Here is a 19,616-nt window from a genome sequence, read left to right as displayed (position 1 = left end):
TACCAAATTGCAGTGGTATGTAGAAATGTTTTTCGTCCATCATTTGGCCCAAAACAATCATACTTCACCACCATCTTGGTGATTGTGGTAACCAATCCGCGAAAGGATAAGGCGTCCCATAAAAACCTCTTCCCCTTTGAGAATGTTTCAAAACAAGCATTTTATGTACAGGCATTGGTCCTATGGACCACTGCCTGTTCAAATAAAATAACAATGAAACATATAAATATTTTTTTTAAACGATCCCGTTTTCCTTCAATAAATAATATTAAGAACTACTTCTCCTGTTCCACAGTTTCAAGCTTGTACTTTCCGGCCCAACTGAGCATGATGCTCACACTCTTTCATGAGGTACTGATATATTTTCATTCCGACTCTCACAAACAGGTGGGGATATAGCTCAGTGGTAGAGCATTTGACTGCAGATCAAGAGGTCCCTGGTTCAAATCCAGGTGTCCCCTTGCCCTGTTTTGTTTCTTGTGTTTGTAGCTGGGACTTTTCATAAAACCGCTTTGGATCATCATTGACAGAGTCAGTGTTCGCTTGGATCTTACACTTTAACAGCATTACAATGTCACTGCTCAAAACCTGAGAGTAAATGCATTTTTATACAGGGCTCGGTATTCCGTATGGGAAATGTCTGAAAAAGCATTGATTTATTTTGGAATCTGGCTCTTCCTTTCACAGCACCAAACAAAGGGAATGGACTATGAAAGCAATTGGCAACTTTGTTTTACAGTTTAGTGCTTCCTTCAATCGCACTACAGAAATTGCATAGAAAAGTGGGCAGCAATGCAGTCAATCTATTCCTCATTTAACCTGTGTCCTCAGTCTTACATGTATTCCACCTCTTCTCTGTGCATACAAAGTATGTGTTTGTTTGAAGCACTTCATTTTTGTGCAATGCATAATCTATTTACTTTCTACTAAAATACGCTGCCCACGTACAAGATGTACGAACCCTAGTTGCAGGTGCAAGCAGGCTGGTCTGAGAAACCAGGCCATTTGCGAACACAAAATAGCTTTTTCTGATGTATTAAATCGAAGGTACATGAAAGGGGTGTTTGGTTGTACCTTCAAATACCAAATTGTAGTGGTATGCAGAAATGTTTTTTCACCGTAATTTGGCCCAAAACAATCATACTTCACCACCATATCAGTGATTGTGGTAATCAATCCACAAAGATAAGTAGTCTCGTAAAAACCTCTTCCCCTTTGAGAATGTTTCAAAACAAACATTTTAATTACAGATATTGGTCCTATGGACCACTGCCTATTCAAATAAAATAACAATTAAACATATACATTTTGTTTTTTAAATGATCCTGTTTTCCTTTAATTAATAATATTAAGAACTACTTCTCCTTTTCCACAGTTTCAAGCTCGTACTTTGTGGCCCAACTGAGCTTGAGCCTCTCACTCTTTCATGATGTACTGATATATTGTCATTCTGATCTTTGAAAACAGTTGGGGTTATAGCTCAGTGGTAGAGCATTTGACTGCAGATCAAGAGGTCCCTGGTTCAAATCCGGGTGTCCCCTAAACCTATTTTGGTTTTGGTGTTTGTAGCTGGGATCTTTCATAAAGTCCCTATGGATCACCATTGACAGAGTCAGTGTTCAGATGGATCTTATACTTTATTAGCATTACAGTGTCACTGCTCAAAACCTGGGAATAAATGCATTTTTACACAGGGCGTGGGAACTTTCTGAAACATTATTGATTTATTTTGGAATCCGGCTCTTCCTTTCACAGCTTCAAGCAAAGAGAATCACTATGAAAACAATTGAAAACTTTGTTATACAGTTTGGTGCTTCCTTGTAGCGCACTAAAGAAATGGCATAGTATACTCGGCAGCGCTGCAGTCAATCTATTTCTCATTTAACCTGTGTCCTCAGTCTTACATATATTCCTCCTCTCCTCTGTGCATACAAAATATGTGTTTGTTTAAAGCACTTCATTCTTGTGCAACGTAGAAACTATTTAATTTCTCCTTAAAACCTCTGCCTACGTGCAAAATGTATGAACCCTCGTTGCATATGAAAAAAGGCTGGCTCGAAGACTCAGGCCATTTTCGAACACAAAATGGCCTTTTCTGATATATTAAATTGATGGTACTTGAAAGGGACGTTTGGGTGTACCTTCCAAATACCAAATTGCAGTGGTATGTAGAAATGTTTTTCATCCATCATTTGGCCCAAAACAATCATACTTCACCACCATCTCGGTGATTGTGGTAACCAATCCGCGAAAGGATAAGGCGTCCCATAAAAACCTCTTCCCCTTTGAGAATGTTTCAAAACAAGCATTTTATGTACAGGCATTGGTCCTATGGACCACTGCCTGTTCAAATAAAATAACAATGAAACATATAAATATTTTTTTTAAACGATCCCGTTTTCCTTCAATAAATAATATTAAGAACTACTTCTCCTGTTCCACAGTTTCAAGCTTGTACTTTCCGGCCCAACTGAGCATGATGCTCACACTCTTTCATGAGGTACTGATATATTTTCATTCCGACTCTCACAAACAGGTGGGGATATAGCTCAGTGGTAGAGCAATTGACTGCAGATCAAGAGGTCCCTGGTTCAAATCCAGTTGTCCCCTTGGCCTGTTTTGTTTCTTGTGTTTGTAGCTGGGACTTTTCATAAAACCCCTTTGGATCATCATTGACAGAGTCAGTGTTCGCTTGGATCTTACACTTTAACAGCATTACAATGTCACTGCTCAAAACCTGAGAGTAAATGTATTTTTATACAGGGCTCGGTATTCCGTATGGGAAATGTCTGAAAAAGCATTGATTTATTTTGGAATCTGGCTCTTCCTTTCACAGCACCAAACAAAGGGAATGGACTATGAAAGCAATTGGCAACTTTGTTTTACAGTTTAGTGCTTCCTTCAATCGCACTACAGAAATTGCATAGAAAAGTGGGCAGCAATGCAGTCAATCTATTCCTCATTTAACCTGTGTCCTCAGTCTTACATGTATTCCACCTCTTCTCTGTGCATACAAAGTATGTGTTTGTTTGAAGCACTTCATTTTTGTGCAATGCATAATCTATTTACTTTCTACTAAAATACGCTGCCCACGTACAAGATGTACGAACCCTAGTTGCAGGTGCAAGCAGGCTGGTCTGAGAAACCAGGCCATTTGCGAACACAAAATAGCTTTTTCTGATGTATTAAATCGAAGGTACATGAAAGGGGTGTTTGGTTGTACCTTCAAATACCAAATTGTAGTGGTATGCAGAAATGTTTTTTCACCGTAATTTGGCCCAAAACAATCATACTTCACCACCATATCAGTGATTGTGGTAATCAATCCACAAAGATAAGTAGTCTCGTAAAAACCTCTTCCCCTTTGAGAATGTTTCAAAACAAACATTTTAATTACAGATATTGGTCCTATGGACCACTGCTTATTCAAATAAAATAACAATTAAACATATACATTTTGTTTTTTAAATGATCCTGTTTTCCTTTAATTAATAATATTAAGAACTACTTCTCCTTTTCCACAGTTTCAAGCTCGTACTTTGTGGCCCAACTGAGCTTGAGCCTCTCACTCTTTCATGATGTACTGATATATTGTCATTCTGATCTTTGAAAACAGTTGGGGATATAGCTCAGTGGTAGAGCATTTGACTGCAGATCAAGAGGTCCCTGGTTCAAATCCGGGTGTCCCCTAAACCTATTTTGGTTTTGGTGTTTGTAGCTGGGATCTTTCATAAAGTCCCTATGGATCACCATTGACAGAGTCAGTGTTCAGTTGGATCTTATACTTTATTAGCATTACAGTGTCACTGCTCAAAACCTGGGAATAAATGCATTTTTACACAGGGCGTGGGAACTTTCTGAAACATCATTGATTTATTTTGGAATCCGGCTCTTCCTTTCACAGCTTCAAGCAAAGAGAATCACTATGAAAACAATTGAAAACTTTGTTATACAGTTTGGTGCTTCCTTGTAGCGCACTAAAGAAATGGCATAGTATACTCGGCAGCGCTGCAGTCAATCTATTTCTCATTTAACCTGTGTCCTCAGTCTTACATATATTCCTCCTCTCCTCTGTGCATACAAAATATGTGTTTGTTTAAAGCACTTCATTCTTGTGCAACGTAGAAACTATTTAATTTCTCCTTAAAACCTCTGCCTACGTGCAAAATGTATGAACCCTCGTTGCATATGAAAAAAGGCTGGCTCGAAGACTCAGGCCATTTTCGAACACAAAATGGCCTTTTCTGATATATTAAATTGATGGTACTTGAAAGGGACGTTTGGGTGTACCTTCCAAATACCAAATTGCAGTGGTATGTAGAAATGTTTTTCGTCCATCATTTGGCCCAAAACAATCATACTTCACCACCATCTCGGTGATTGTGGTAACCAATCCGCGAAAGGATAAGGCATCCCGTAAAAACCTCTTCCCCTTTGAGAATGTTTCAAAACAAGCATTTTATGTACAGGCATTGGTCCTATGGACCACTGCCTGTTCAAATAAAATAACAATGAAACATATAAATATTTTTTTTAAACGATCCCGTTTTCCTTCAATAAATAATATTAAGAACTACTTCTCCTGTTCCACAGTTTCAAGCTTGTACTTTCTGGCCCAACTGAGCATGAGTCTCACACTCTTTCATGAGGTACTGATATATTTTCATTCCGACTCTCACAAACAGGTGGGGATATAGCTCAGTGGTAGACCATTTGACTGCAGATCAAGAGGTCCCTGGTTCAAATCCAGGTGTCCCCATGGCCTGTTTTGGTTCTTGTGTTTGTAGCTGGGACTTTTCATAAAACCCCTTTGGATCATCATTGACAGAGTCAGTGTTCGCTTGGATCTTACACTTTAACAGCATTACAATGTCACTGCTCAAAACCTGAGAGTAAATGCATTTTTATACAGGGCTCGGTATTCCGTATGGGAAATGTCTGAAAAAGCATTGATTTATTTTGGAATCTGGCTCTTCCTTTCACAGCACCAAACAAAGGGAATGGACTATGAAAGCAATTGGCAACTTTGTTTTACAGTTTAGTGCTTCCTTCAATCGCACTACAGAAATTGCATAGAAAAGTGGGCAGCAATGCAGTCAATCTATTCCTCATTTAACCTGTGTCCTCAGTCTTACATGTATTCCACCTCTTCTCTGTGCATACAAAGTATGTGTTTGTTTGAAGCACTTCATTTTTGTGCAATGCATAATCTATTTACTTTCTACTAAAATACGCTGCCCACGTACAAGATGTACGAACCCTAGTTGCAGGTGCAAGCAGGCTGGTCTGAGAAACCAGGCCATTTGCAAACACAAAATAGCTTTTTCTGATGTATTAAATCGAAGGTACATGAAAGGGGTGTTTGGATGTACCTTCAAATACCAAATTGTAGTGGTATGCAGAAATGTTTTTTCACCGTAATTTGGCCCAAAACAATCATACTTCACCACCATATCAGTGATTGTGGTAATCAATCCACAAAGATAAGTAGTCTCGTAAAAACCTCTTCCCCTTTGAGAATGTTTCAAAACAAACATTTTAATTACAGATATTGGTCCTATGGACCACTGCCTATTCAAATAAAATAACAATTAAACATATACATTTTGTTTTTTAAATGATCCTGTTTTCCTTTAATTAATAATATTAAGAACTACTTCTCCTTTTCCACAGTTTCAAGCTCGTACTTTGTGGCCCAACTGAGCTTGAGCCTCTCACTCTTTCATGATGTACTGATATATTGTCATTCTGATCTTTGAAAACAGTTGGGGGTATAGCTCAGTGGTAGAGCATTTGACTGCAGATCAAGAGGTCCTTGGTTCAAATCCGGGTGTCCCCTAAACCTATTTTGGTTTTGGTGTTTGTAGCTGGGATCTTTCATAAAGTCCCTATGGATCACCATTGACAGAGTCAGTGTTCAGTTGGATCTTATACTTTATTAGCATTACAGTGTCACTGCTCAAAACCTGGGAATAAATGCATTTTTACACAGGGCGTGGGAACTTTCTGAAACATCATTGATTTATTTTGGAATCCGGCTCTTCCTTTCACAGCTTCAAGCAAAGAGAATCACTATGAAAACAATTGAAAACTTTGTTATACAGTTTGGTGCTTCCTTGTAGCGCACTAAAGAAATGGCATAGTATACTCGGCAGCGCTGCAGTCAATCTATTTCTCATTTAACCTGTGTCCTCAGTCTTACATATATTCCTCCTCTCCTCTGTGCATACAAAATATGTGTTTGTTTAAAGCACTTCATTCTTGTGCAACGTAGAAACTATTTAATTTCTCCTTAAAACCTCTGCCTACGTGCAAAATGAATGAACCCTCGTTGCAGATGAAAAAAGGCTGGCTCGAAGACTCAGGCCATTTTCGAACACAAAATGGCCTTTTCTGATATATTATATTGATGGTACTTGAAAGGGACGTTTGGGTGTACCTTCCAAATACCAAATTGCAGTGGTATGTAGAAATGTTTTTGGTCCATCATTTGGCCCAAAACAATCATACTTCACCACCATCTCGGTGATTGTGGTAACCAATCCGCGAAAGGATAAGGCGCCCCGTAAAAACCTCTTCCCCTTTGAGAATGTTTCAAAACAAGCATTTTATGTACAGGCATTGGTCCTATGGACCACTGCCTGTTCAAATAAAATAACAATGAAACATATAAATATTTTTTTTAAACGATCCCGTTTTCCTTCAATAAATAATATTAAGAACTACTTCTCCTGTTCCACAGTTTCAAGCTTGTACTTTCCGGCCCAACTGAGCATGATGCTCACACTCTTTCATGAGGTACTGATATATTTTCATTCCGACTCTCACAAACAGGTGGGGATATAGCTCAGTGGTAGAGCATTTGACTGCAGATCAAGAGGTCCCTGGTTCAAATCCAGGTGTCCCCTTGGCCTGTTTTGGTTCTTGTGTTTGTAGCTGGGACTTTTCATAAAACCCCTTTGGATCATCATTGACAGAGTCAGTGTTCGCTTGGATCTTACACTTTAACAGCATTACAATGTCACTGCTCAAAACCTGAGAGTAAATGCATTTTTATACAGGGCTCGGTATTCCGTATGGGAAATGTCTGAAAAAGCATTGATTTATTTTGGAATCTGGCTCTTCCTTTCACTGCACCAAACAAAGGGAATGGACTATGAAAGCAATTGGCAACTTTGTTTTACAGTTTAGTGCTTCCTTCAATCGCACTACAGAAATTGCATAGAAAAGTGGGCAGCAATGCAGTCAATCTATTCCTCATTTAACCTGTGTCCTCAGTCTTACATGTATTCCACCTCTTCTCTGTGCATACAAAGTATGTGTTTGTTTGAAGCACTTCATTTTTGTGCAATGCATAATCTATTTACTTTCTACTAAAATACGCTGCCCACGTACAAGATGTATGAACCCTAGTTGCAGGTGCAAGCAGGCTGGTCTGAGAAACCAGGCCATTTGCGAACACAAAATTGCTTTTTCTGATGTATTAAATCGAAGGTACATGAAATGGGTGTTTGGTTGTACCTTCAAATACCAAATTGTAGTGGTATGTAGAAATGTTTTTTCACCGTAATTTGGCCCAAAACAATCATACTTCACCACCATATCAGTGATTGTGGTAATCATTCCACAAAGATAAGTAGTCTCGTAAAAACCTGTTCCTCTTTGAGAATGTTTCAAAACAAACATTTTAATTACAGATATTGGTCCTATGGACCACTGCCTATTCAAATAAAATAACAATTAAACATATACATTTTGTTTTTTAAATGATCCTGTTTTCCTTTAATTAATAATATTAAGAACTACTTCTCCTTTTCCACAGTTTCAAGCTCGTACTTTGTGGCCCAACTGAGCTTGAGCCTCTCACTCTTTCATGATGTACTGTTATATTGTCATTCTGATCTTTGAAAACAGTTGGGGATATAGCTCAGTGGTAGAGCATTTGACTGCAGATCAAGAGGTCCCTGGTTCAAATCCGGGTGTCCCCTAAACCTATTTTGGTTCTGGTGTTTGTAGCTAGGATCTTTCATAAAGTCCCTTTGGAACACCATTGACAGAGTCAGTGTTCAGTTGGATCTTATACTTTATTAGCATTACAGTGTCACTGCTCAAAACCTGGGAATAAATGCATTTTTACACAGGGCGTGGGAACTTTCTGAAACATCATTGATTTATTTTGGAATCCGGCTCTTCCTTTCACAGCTTCAAACAAAGAGAATGACTATGAAAACAATTGAAAACTTTGTTATACAGTTTGGTGCTTCCTTGTAGCGCACTAAAGAAATGGCATAGTATACTCGGCAGCGCTGCAGTCAATCTATTTCTCATTTAACATGTGTCCTCAGTCTTACATATATTCCTCCTCTCCTCTGTGCATACAAAATATGTGTTTGTTTAAAGCACTTCATTCTTGTGCAACGTAGAAACTATTTAATTTCTCCTTAAAACCTCTGCCTTCGTGCAAAATGTATGAACCCTCGTTGCAGATGAAAAAAGGCTGGCTCGAAGACTCAGGCCATTTTCGAACACAAAATGGCCTTTTCTGATATATTAAATTGATGGTACTTGAAAGGGACGTTTGGGTGTACCTTCCAAATACCAAATTGCAGTGGTATGTAGAAATGTTTTTCGTCCATCATTTGGCCCAAAACAATCATACTTCACCACCATCTCGGTGATTGTGGTAACCAATCCGCGAAAGGATAAGGCGCCCCGTAAAAACCTCTTCCCCTTTGAGAATGTTTCAAAACAAGCATTTTATGTACAGGCATTGGTCCTATGGACCACTGCCTGTTCAAATAAAATAACAATGAAACATATAAATATTTTTTTTAAACGATCCCGTTTTCCTTCAATAAATAATATTAAGAACTACTTCTCCTGTTCCACAGTTTCAAGCTTGTACTTTCCGGCCCAACTGAGCATGATGCTCACACTCTTTCATGAGGTACTGATATATTTTCATTCCGACTCTCACAAACAGGTGGGGATATAGCTCAGTGGTAGAGCATTTGACTGCAGATCAAGAGGTCCCTGGTTCAAATTCAGGTGTCCCCTTGGCCTGTTTTGGTTCTTGTGTTTGTAGCTGGGACTTTTCATAAAACCCCTTTGGATCATCATTGACAGAGTCAGTGTTCGCTTGGATCTTACACTTTAACAGCATTACAATGTCACTGCTCAAAACCTGGGAGTAAATGCATTTTTATACAGGGCTCGGTATTTCGTATGGGAAATGTCTGAAAAAGCATTGATTTATTTTGGAATCTGGCTCTTCCTTTCACAGCACCAAACAAAGGGAATGGACTATGAAAGCAATTGACAACTTTGTTTTACAGTTTGGTGCTTCCTTCGATCGCACTACAGAAATTGCATAGAAAAGTGGGCAGAAATGCAGTCAATCTATTCCTCATTTAACCTGTGTCCTCAGTCTTACATGTATTCCACCTCTTCTCTGTGCATACAAAGTATGTGTTTGTTTGAAGCACTTCATTTTTGTGCAATGCATAATCTATTTACTTTCTACTAAAAAACGCTGCCCACGTACAAGATGTATGAACCCTAGTTGCAGGTGCAAGCAGGCTGGTCTGAGAAACCAGGCCATTTGCGAACACAAAATTGCTTTTTCTGATGTATTAAATCGAAGGTACATGAAATGGGTGTTTGGTTGTACCTTCAAATACCAAATTGTAGTGGTATGTAGAAATGGTTTTTTCACCGTAATTTGGCCCAAAACAATCATACTTCACCACCATATCAGTGATTGTGGTAATCATTCCACAAAGATAAGTAGTCTCGTAAAAACCTGTTCCTCTTTGAGAATGTTTCAAAACAAACATTTTAATTACAGATATTGGTCCTATGGACCACTGCCTATTCAAATAAAATAACAATTAAACATATACATTTTGTTTTTTAAATGATCCTGTTTTCCTTTAATTAATAATATTAAGAACTACTTCTCCTTTTCCACAGTTTCAAGCTCGTACTTTGTGGCCCAACTGAGCTTGAGCCTCTCACTCTTTCATGATGTACTGATATATTGTCATTCTGATCTTTGAAAACAGTTGGGGATATAGCTCAGTGGTAGAGCATTTGACTGCAGATCAAGAGGTCCCTGGTTCAAATCCGGGTGTCCACTAAACCTATTTTGGTTTTGGTGTTTGTAGCTGGGATCTTTCATAAAGTCCCTTTGGATCACCATTGACAGAGTCAGTGTTCAGTTGGATCTTATACTTTATTAGCATTACAGTGTCACTGCTCAAAACCTGGGAATAAATGCATTTTTACACAGGGCGTGGGAACTTTCTGAAACATCATTGATTTATTTTGGAATCCGGCTCTTCCTTTCACAGCTTCAAGCAAAGATAATGACTATGAAAACAATTGAAAACTTTGTTATACAGTTTGGTGCTTCCTTGTAGCGCACTAAAGAAATGGCATAGTATACTCGGCAGCGCTGCAGTCAATCTATTTCTCATTTAACCTGTGTCCTCAGTCTTACATATATTCCTCCTCTCCTCTGTGCATACAAAATATGTGTTTGTTTAAAGCATTCATTCTTGTGCAACGTAGAAACTATTTAATTTCTCCTTAAAACCTCTGCCTACGTGCAAAATGTATGAACCCTCGTTGCAGATGAAAAAAGGCTGGCTCGAAGACTCAGGCCATTTTCGAACACAAAATTGCCTTTTCTGATATATTAAATTGATGGTACTTGAAAGGGACGTTTGGGTGTACCTTCCAAATACCAAATTGCAGTGGTATGTAGAAATGTTTTTCGTCCATCATTTGGCCCAAAACAATCATACTTCACCACCATCTCGGTGATTGTGGTAACCAATCCGCGAAAGGATAAGGCGTCCCATAAAAACCTCTTCCCCTTTGAGAATGTTTCAAAACAAGCATTTTATGTACAGGCATTGGTCCTATGGACCACTGCCTGTTCAAATAAAATAACAATGAAACATATAAATATTTTTTTTAAACGATCCCGTTTTCCTTCAATAAATAATATTAAGAACTACTTCTCCTGTTCCACAGTTTCAAGCTTGTACTTTCCGGCCCAACTGAGCATGATGCTCACACTCTTTCATGAGGTACTGATATATTTCCATTCCGACTCTCACAAACAGGTGGGGATATATCTCAGTGGTAGAGCATTTGACTGCAGATCAAGAGGTCCCTGGTTCAAATCCAGGTGTCCCCTTGGCCTGTTTTGGTTCTTGTGTTTGTAGCTGGGACTTTTCATAAAACCCCTTTGGATCATCATTGACAGAGTCAGTGTTCGCTTGGATCTTACACTTTAACAGCATTACAATGTCACTGCTCAAAACCTGAGAGTAAATGCATTTTTATACAGGGCTCGGTATTCCGTATGAGAAATGTCTGAAAAAGCATTGATTTATTTTGGAATCTGGCTCTTCCTTTCACAGCACCAAACAAAGGGAATGGACTATGAAAGCAATTGGCAACTTTGTTTTACAGTTTAGTGCTTCCTTCAATCGCACTACAGAAATTGCATAGAAAAGTGGGCAGCAATGCAGTCAATCTATTCCTCATTTAACCTGTGTCCTCAGTCTTACATGTATTCCACCTCTTCTCTGTGCATACAAAGTATGTGTTTGTTTGAAGCACTTCATTTTTGTGCAATGCATAATCTATTTACTTTCTACTAAAATACGCTGCCCACGTACAAGATGTACGAACCCTAGTTGCAGGTGCAAGCAGGCTGGTCTGAGAAACCAGGCCATTTGCGAACACAAAATAGCTTTTTCTGATGTATTAAATCGAAGGTACATGAAAGGGGTGTTTGGTTGTACCTTCAAATACCAAATTGTAGTGGTATGCAGAAATGTTTTTTCACCGTAATTTGGCCCAAAACAATCATACTTCACCACCATATCAGTGATTGTGGTAATCAATCCACAAAGATAAGTAGTCTCGTAAAAACCTCTTCCCCTTTGAGAATGTTTCAAAACAAACATTTTAATTACAGATATTGGTCCTATGGACCACTGCCTATTCAAATAAAATAACAATTAAACATATACATTTTGTTTTTTAAATGATCCTGTTTTCCTTTAATTAATAATATTAAGAACTACTTCTCCTTTTCCACAGTTTCAAGCTCGTACTTTGTGGCCCAACTGAGCTTGAGCCTCTCTCTCTTTCATGATGTACTGATATATTGTCATTCTGATCTTTGAAAACAGTTGGGGATATAGCTCAGTGGTAGAGCATTTGACTGCAGATCAAGAGGTCCCTGGTTCAAATCCGGGTGTCCCCTAAACCTATTTTGGTTTTGGTGTTTGTAGCTGGGATCTTTCATAAAGTCCCTATGGATCACCATTGACAGAGTCAGTGTTCAGTTGGATCTTATACTTTATTAGCATTACAGTGTCACTGCTCAAAACCTGGGAATAAATGCATTTTTACACAGGGCGTGGGAACTTTCTGAAACATCATTGATTTATTTTGGAATCCGGCTCTTCCTTTCACAGCTTCAAGCAAAGAGAATCACTATGAAAACAATTGAAAACTTTGTTATACAGTTTGGTGCTTCCTTGTAGCGCACTAAAGAAATGGCATAGTATACTCGGCAGCGCTGCAGTCAATCTATTTCTCATTTAACCTGTGTCCTCAGTCTTACATATATTCCTCCTCTCCTCTGTGCATACAAAATATGTTTTTGTTTAAAGCACTTCATTCTTGTGCAACGTAGAAACTATTTAATTTCTCCTTAAAACCTCTGCCTACGTGCAAAATGTATGAACCCTCGTTGCATATGAAAAAAGGCTGGCTCGAAGACTCAGGCCATTTTCGAACACAAAATGGCCTTTTCTGATATATTAAATTGATGGTACTTGAAAGGGACGTTTGGGTGTACCTTCCAAATACCAAATTGCAGTGGTATGTAGAAATGTTTTTCGTCCATCATTTGGCCCAAAACAATCATACTTCACCACCATCTCGGTGATTGTGGTAACCAATCCGCGAAAGGATAAGGCGTCCCGTAAAAACCTCTTCCCCTTTGAGAATGTTTCAAAACAAGCATTTTATGTACAGGCATTGGTCCTATGGACCACTGCCTGTTCAAATAAAATAACAATGAAACATATAAATATTTTTTTTAAACGATCCCGTTTTCCTTCAATAAATAATATTAAGAACTACTTCTCCTGTTCCACAGTTTCAAGCTTGTACTTTCCGGCCCAACTGAGCATGATGCTCACACTCTTTCATGAGGTACTGATATATTTTCATTCCGACTCTCACAAACAGGTGGGGATATAGCTCAGTGGTAGAGCATTTGACTGCAGATCAAGAGGTCCCTGGTTCAAATCCAGGTGTCCACTGGGCCTGTTTTGGTTCTTGTGTTTGTAGCTGGGACTTTTCATAAAACCCCTTTGGATCATCATTGACAGAGTCAGTGTTCGCTTGGATCTTACACTTTAACAGCATTACAATGTCACTGCTCAAAACCTGAGAGTAAATGCATTTTTATACAGGGCTCGGTATTCCGTATGGGAAATGTCTGAAAAAGCATTGATTTATTTTGGAATCTGGCTCTTCCTTTCACAGCACCAAACAAAGGGAATGGACTATGAAAGCAATTGGCAACTTTGTTTTACAGTTTAGTGCTTCCTTCAATCGCACTACAGAAATTGCATAGAAAAGTGGGCAGCAATGCAGTCAATATATTCCTCATTTAACCTGTGTCCTCAGTCTTACATGTATTCCACCTCTTCTCTGTGCATACAAAGTATGTGTTTGTTTGAAGCACTTCATTTTTGTGCAATGCATAATCTATTTACTTTCTACTAAAATACGCTGCCCACGTACAAGATGTACGAACCCTAGTTGCAGGTGCAAGCAGGCTGGTCTGAGAAACCAGGCCATTTGCGAACACAAAATAGCTTTTTCTGATGTATTAAATCGAAGGTACATGAAAGGGGTGTTTGGATGTACCTTCAAATACCAAATTGTAGTGGTATGCAGAAATGTTTTTTCACCGTAATTTGGCCCAAAACAATCATACTTCACCACCATATCAGTGATTGTGGTAATCAATCCACAAAGATAAGTAGTCTCGTAAAAACCTCTTCCCCTTTGAGAATGTTTCAAAACAAACATTTTAATTAGAGATATTGGTCCTATGGACCACTGCCTATTCAAATAAAATAACAATTAAACATATACATTTTGTTTTTTAAATGATCCTGTTTTCCTTTAATTAATAATATTAAGAACTACTTCTCCTTTTCCACAGTTTCAAGCTCGTACTTTGTGGCCCAACTGAGCTTGAGCCTCTCACTCTTTCATGATGTACTGATATATTGTCATTCTGATCTTTGAAAACAGTTGGGGATATAGCTCAGTGGTAGAGCATTTGACTACAGATCAAGAGGTCCCTGGTTCAAATCCGGGTGTCCCCTAAACCTATTTTGGTTTTGGTGTTTGTAGCTGGGATCTTTCATAAAGTCCCTATGGATCACCATTGACAGAGTCAGTGTTCAGTTGGATCTTATACTTTATTAGCATTACAGTGTCACTGCTCAAAACCTGGGAATAAATGCATTTTTACACAGGGCGTGGGAACTTTCTGAAACATCATTGATTTATTTTGGAATCCGGCTCTTCCTTTCACAGCTTCAAGCAAAGAGAATCACTATGAAAACAATTGAAAACTTTGTTATACAGTTTGGTGCTTCCTTGTAGCGCACTAAAGAAATGGCATAGTATACTCGGCAGCGCTGCAGTCAATCTATTTCTCATTTAACCTGTGTCCTCAGTCTTACATATATTCCTCCTCTCCTCTGTGCATACAAAATATGTGTTTGTTTAAAGCACTTCATTCTTGTGCAACGTAGAAACTATTTAATTTCTCCTTAAAACCTCTGCCTACGTGCAAAATGTATGAACCCTCGTTGCATATGAAAAAAGGCTGGCTCGAAGACTCAGGCCATTTTCGAACACAAAATGGCCTTTTCTGATATATTAAATTGATGGTACTTGAAAGGGACGTTTGGGTGTACCTTCCAAATACCAAATTGCAGTGGTATGTAGAAATGTTTTTCGTCCATCATTTGGCCCAAAACAATCATACTTCACCACCATCTCGGTGATTGTGGTAACCAATCCGCGAAAGGATAAGGCGTCCCGTAAAAACCTCTTCCCCTTTGAGAATGTTTCAAAACAAGCATTTTATGTACAGGCATTGGTCCTATGGACCACTGCCTGTTCAAATAAAATAACAATGAAACATATAAATATTTTTTTTAAACGATCCCGTTTTCCTTCAATAAATAATATTAAGAACTACTTCTCCTGTTCCACAGTTTCAAGCTTGTACTTTCCGGCCCAACTGAGCATGATGCTCACACTCTTTCATGAGGTACTGATATATTTTCATTCCGACTCTCACAAACAGGTGGGGATATAGCTCAGTGGTAGAGCATTTGACTGCAGATCAAGAGGTCCCTGGTTCAAATCCAGGTGTCCACTAGGCCTGTTTTGGTTCTTGTGTTTGTAGCTGGGACTTTTCATAAAACCCCTTTGGATCATCATTGACAGAGTCAGTGTTCGCTTGGATCTTACACTTTAACAGCATTACAATGTCACTGCTCAAAACCTGAGAGTAAATGCATTTTTATACAGGGCTCGGTATTCCGTATGGGAAATGTCTGAAAAAGCATTGATTTATTTTGGAATCTGGCTCTTCCTTTCACAGCACCAAACAAAGGGAATGGACTATGAAAGCAATTGGCAACTTTGTTTTACAGTTTAGTGCTTCCTTCAATCGCACTACAGAAATTGCATAGAAAAGTGGGCAGCAATGCAGTCAATATATTCCTCATTTAACCTGTGTCCTCAGTCTTACATGTATTCCACCTCTTCTCTGTGCATACAAAGTATGTGTTTGTTTGAAGCACTTCATTTTTGTGCAATGCATAATCTATTTACTTTCTACTAAAATACGCTGCCCACGTACAAGATGTACGAACCCTAGTTGCAGGTGCAAGCAGGCTGGTCTGAGAAACCAGGCCATTTGCGAACACAAAATAGCTTTTTCTGATGTATTAAATCGAAGGTACATGAAAGGGGTGTTTGGATGTACCTTCAAATACCAAATTGTAGTGGTATGCAGAAATGTTTTTTCACCGTAATTTGGCCCAAAACAATCATACTTCACCACCATATCAGTGATTGTGGTAATCAATCCACAAAGATAAGTAGTCTCGTAAAAACCTCTTCCCCTTTGAGAATGTTTCAAAACAAACATTTTAATTAGAGATATTGGTCCTATGGACCACTGCCTATTCAAATAAAATAACAATTAAACATATACATTTTGTTTTTTAAATGATCCTGTTTTCCTTTAATTAATAATATTAAGAACTACTTCTCCTTTTCCACAGTTTCAAGCTCGTACTTTGTGGCCCAACTGAGCTTGAGCCTCTCACTCTTTCATGATGTACTGATATATTGTCATTCTGATCTTTGAAAACAGTTGGGGATATAGCTCAGTGGTAGAGCATTTGACTGCAGATCAAGAGGTCCCTGGTTCAAATCCGGGTGTTCCCTAAACCTATTTTGGTTTTGGTGTTTGTAGCTGGGATCTTTCATAAAGTCCCTATGGATCACCTTTGACAGAGTCAGTGTTCAGTTGGATCTTATACTTTATTAGCATTACAGTGTCACTGCTCAAAACCTGGGAATAAATGCATTTTTACACAGGGCGTGGGAACTTTCTGAAACATCATTGATTTATTTTGGAATCCGGCTCTTCCTTTCACAGCTTCAAGCAAAGAGAATCACTATGAAAACAATTGAAAACTTTGTTATACAGTTTGGTGCTTCCTTGTAGCGCACTAAAGAAATGGCATAGTATACTCGGCAGTGCTGCAGTCAATCTATTTCTCATTTAACCTGTGTCCTCAGTCTTACATATATTCCTCCTCTCCTCTGTGCATACAAAATATGTGTTTGTTTAAAGCACTTCATTCTTGTGCAACGTAGAAACTATTTAATTTCTCCTTAAAACCTCTGCCTACGTGCAAAATGTATGAACCCTCGTTGCTGATGAAAAAAGGCTGGCTCGAAGACTCAGGCCATTTTCGAACACAAAATGGCCTTTTCTGATATATTAAATTGATGGTACTTGAAAGGGACGTTTGGGTGTACCTTCCAAATACCAAATTGCAGTGGTATGTAGAAATGTTTTTCGTCCATCATTTGGCCCAAAACAATCATACTTCACCACCATCTCGGTGATTGTGGTAACCAATCCGCGAAAGGATAAGGCGTCCCGTAAAAACCTCTTCCCCTTTGAGAATGTTTCAAAACAAGCATTTTATGTACAGGCATTGGTCCTATGGACCACTGCCTGTTCAAATAAAATAACAATGAAACATATAAATATTTTTTTTAAACGATCCCGTTTTCCTTCAATAAATAATATTAAGAACTACTTCTCCTGTTCCACAGTTTCAAGCTTGTACTTTCCGGCCCAACTGAGCATGATGCTCACACTCTTTCATGAGGTACTGATATATTTTCATTCCGACTCTCACAAACAGGTGGGGATATAGCTCAGTGATAGAGCATTTGACTGCAGATCAAGAGGGCCCTGGTTCAAATCCAGGTGTCCTCTTGGCCTGTTTTGGTTCTTGTGTTTGTAGCTGGGACTTTTCATAAAACCCCTTTGGATCATCATTGACAGAGTCAGTGTTCGCTTGGATCTTACACTTTAACAGCATTACAATGTCACTGCTCAAAACCTGAGAGTAAATGCATTTTTATACAGGGCTCGGTATTCCGTATGGGAAATGTCTGAAAAAGCATTGATTTATTTTGGAATCTGGCTCTTCCTTTCACAGCACCAAACAAAGGGAATGGACTATGAAAGCAATTGGCAACTTTGTTTTACAGTTTAGTGCTTCCTTCAATCGCACTACAGAAATTGCATAGAAAAGTGGGCAGCAATGCAGTCAATCTATTCCTCATTTAACCTGTGTCCTCAGTCTTACGTGTATTTCACCTCTTTTCTGTGCATACAAAGTATGTGTTTGTTTGAAGCACTTCATTTTTGTGCAATGCATAATCTATTTACTTTCTACTAAAATACGCTGCCCACGTACAAGATGTACGAACCCTAGTTGCAGGTGCAAGCAGGCTGGTCTGAGAAACCAGGCCATTTGCGAACACAAAATAGCTTTTTCTGATGTATTAAATCGAAGGTACATGAAAGGGGTGTTTGGTTGTACCTTCAAATACTAAATTGTAGTGGTATGCAAAAATGTTTTTTCACCGTAATTTGGCCCAAAACAATCATACTTCACCACCATATCAGTGATTGTGGTAATCAATCCACAAAGATAAGTAGTCTCGTAAAAACCTCTTCCCCTTTGAGAATGTTTCAAAACAAACATTTTAATTACAGATATTGGTCCTATGGACCACTGCCTATTCAAATAAAATAACAATTAAACATATACATTTTGTTTTTTAAATGATCCTGTTTTCCTTTAATTAATAATATTAAGAACTACTTCTCCTTTTCCACAGTTTCAAGCTCGTACTTTGTGGCCCAACTGAGCTTGAGCCTCTCACTCTTTCATGATGTACTGATATATTGTCATTCTGATCTTTGAAAACAGTTGGGGATATAGCTCAGTGGTAGAGCATTTGACTGCAGATCAAGAGGTCCCTGGTTCAAATCCGGGTGTCCCCTAAACCTATTTTGGTTTTGGTGTTTGTAGCTGGGATCTTTCATAAAGTCCCTATGGATCACCATTGACAGAGTCAGTGTTCAGTTGGATCTTATACTTTATTAGCATTACAGTGTCACTGCTCAAAACCTGGGAATAAATGCATTTTTACACAGGGCGTGGGAACTTTCTGAAACATCATTGATTTATTTTGGAATCCGGCTCTTCCTTTCACAGCTTCAAGCAAAGAGAATCACTATGAAAACAATTGAAAACTTTGTTATACAGTTTGGTGCTTCCTTGTAGCGCACTAAAGAAATGGCATAGTATACTCGGCAGCACTGCAGTCAATCTATTTCTCATTTAACCTGTGTCCTCAGTCTTACATATATTCCTCCTCTCCTCTGTGCATACAAAATATGTGTTTGTTTAAAGCACTTCATTCTTGTGCAACGTAGAAACTATTTAATTTCTCCTTAAAACCTCTGCCTACGTGCAAAATGTATGAACCCTCGTTGCAGATGAAAAAAGGCTGGCTCGAAGACTCAGGCCATTTTCGAACACAAAATGGCCTTTTCTGATATATTAAATTGATGGTACTTGAAAGGGACGTTTGGGTGTACCTTCCAAATACCAAATTGCAGTGGTATGTAGAAATGTTTTTCGTCCATCATTTCGCCCAAAACAACCATACTTCACCACCATCTCGGTGATTGTGGTAACCAATCCGCGAAAGGATAAGGCGTCCCGTAAAAACCTCTTCCCCTTTGAGAATGTTTCAAAACAAGCATTTTATGTACAGGCATTGGTCCTATGGACCACTGCCTGTTCAAATAAAATAACAATGAAACATATAAATATTTTTTTTAAACGATCCCGTTTTCCTTCAATAAATAATATTAAGAA

General features: G+C 38.6%; 15 non-coding genes across 15 annotated transcripts; all 15 read left to right on the top strand.

Annotated features, from left to right (window-relative positions):
• Window positions 1-389: 389 nt before the first annotated feature.
• On the top strand, window positions 390-461 carry TRNAC-GCA (transfer RNA cysteine (anticodon GCA)). The gene has a single exon. It is a non-coding gene; the product is annotated as a tRNA-Cys (tRNA).
• Window positions 462-1,469: 1,008 nt separating this feature from the next.
• TRNAC-GCA (transfer RNA cysteine (anticodon GCA)) lies at window positions 1,470-1,541 on the top strand. Its single transcript has one exon. It is a non-coding gene; the product is annotated as a tRNA-Cys (tRNA).
• Window positions 1,542-3,618: 2,077 nt separating this feature from the next.
• On the top strand, window positions 3,619-3,690 carry TRNAC-GCA (transfer RNA cysteine (anticodon GCA)). The gene has a single exon. It is a non-coding gene; the product is annotated as a tRNA-Cys (tRNA).
• Window positions 3,691-4,687: 997 nt separating this feature from the next.
• TRNAC-GCA (transfer RNA cysteine (anticodon GCA)) lies at window positions 4,688-4,759 on the top strand. Its single transcript has one exon. It is a non-coding gene; the product is annotated as a tRNA-Cys (tRNA).
• Window positions 4,760-5,767: 1,008 nt separating this feature from the next.
• On the top strand, window positions 5,768-5,839 carry TRNAC-GCA (transfer RNA cysteine (anticodon GCA)). Its single transcript has one exon. It is a non-coding gene; the product is annotated as a tRNA-Cys (tRNA).
• Window positions 5,840-6,836: 997 nt separating this feature from the next.
• TRNAC-GCA (transfer RNA cysteine (anticodon GCA)) lies at window positions 6,837-6,908 on the top strand. Its single transcript has one exon. It is a non-coding gene; the product is annotated as a tRNA-Cys (tRNA).
• Window positions 6,909-7,916: 1,008 nt separating this feature from the next.
• TRNAC-GCA (transfer RNA cysteine (anticodon GCA)) lies at window positions 7,917-7,988 on the top strand. The gene has a single exon. It is a non-coding gene; the product is annotated as a tRNA-Cys (tRNA).
• A 997-nt stretch (window positions 7,989-8,985) lies between these two features.
• Window positions 8,986-9,057, top strand: TRNAC-GCA (transfer RNA cysteine (anticodon GCA)). The gene has a single exon. It is a non-coding gene; the product is annotated as a tRNA-Cys (tRNA).
• Window positions 9,058-10,066: 1,009 nt separating this feature from the next.
• On the top strand, window positions 10,067-10,138 carry TRNAC-GCA (transfer RNA cysteine (anticodon GCA)). Its single transcript has one exon. It is a non-coding gene; the product is annotated as a tRNA-Cys (tRNA).
• A 2,076-nt stretch (window positions 10,139-12,214) lies between these two features.
• On the top strand, window positions 12,215-12,286 carry TRNAC-GCA (transfer RNA cysteine (anticodon GCA)). Its single transcript has one exon. It is a non-coding gene; the product is annotated as a tRNA-Cys (tRNA).
• Window positions 12,287-13,283: 997 nt separating this feature from the next.
• Window positions 13,284-13,355, top strand: TRNAC-GCA (transfer RNA cysteine (anticodon GCA)). Its single transcript has one exon. It is a non-coding gene; the product is annotated as a tRNA-Cys (tRNA).
• A 1,008-nt stretch (window positions 13,356-14,363) lies between these two features.
• On the top strand, window positions 14,364-14,435 carry TRNAC-ACA (transfer RNA cysteine (anticodon ACA)). Its single transcript has one exon. It is a non-coding gene; the product is annotated as a tRNA-Cys (tRNA).
• Window positions 14,436-15,432: 997 nt separating this feature from the next.
• On the top strand, window positions 15,433-15,504 carry TRNAC-GCA (transfer RNA cysteine (anticodon GCA)). Its single transcript has one exon. It is a non-coding gene; the product is annotated as a tRNA-Cys (tRNA).
• Window positions 15,505-16,512: 1,008 nt separating this feature from the next.
• TRNAC-GCA (transfer RNA cysteine (anticodon GCA)) lies at window positions 16,513-16,584 on the top strand. Its single transcript has one exon. It is a non-coding gene; the product is annotated as a tRNA-Cys (tRNA).
• A 2,077-nt stretch (window positions 16,585-18,661) lies between these two features.
• On the top strand, window positions 18,662-18,733 carry TRNAC-GCA (transfer RNA cysteine (anticodon GCA)). Its single transcript has one exon. It is a non-coding gene; the product is annotated as a tRNA-Cys (tRNA).
• The last annotated feature ends 883 nt before the right edge of the window (window positions 18,734-19,616 follow it).

This window comes from Triturus cristatus, chromosome 4_1 (genome assembly GCF_964204655.1).
Source record: "Triturus cristatus chromosome 4_1, aTriCri1.1, whole genome shotgun sequence".
In the NCBI taxonomy this organism is placed as follows: Eukaryota; Metazoa; Chordata; class Amphibia; order Caudata; family Salamandridae; genus Triturus; species Triturus cristatus.
Note: the sequence above shows the minus strand (reverse complement) of the source record. Positions and strands in the feature narration are given on the sequence as shown.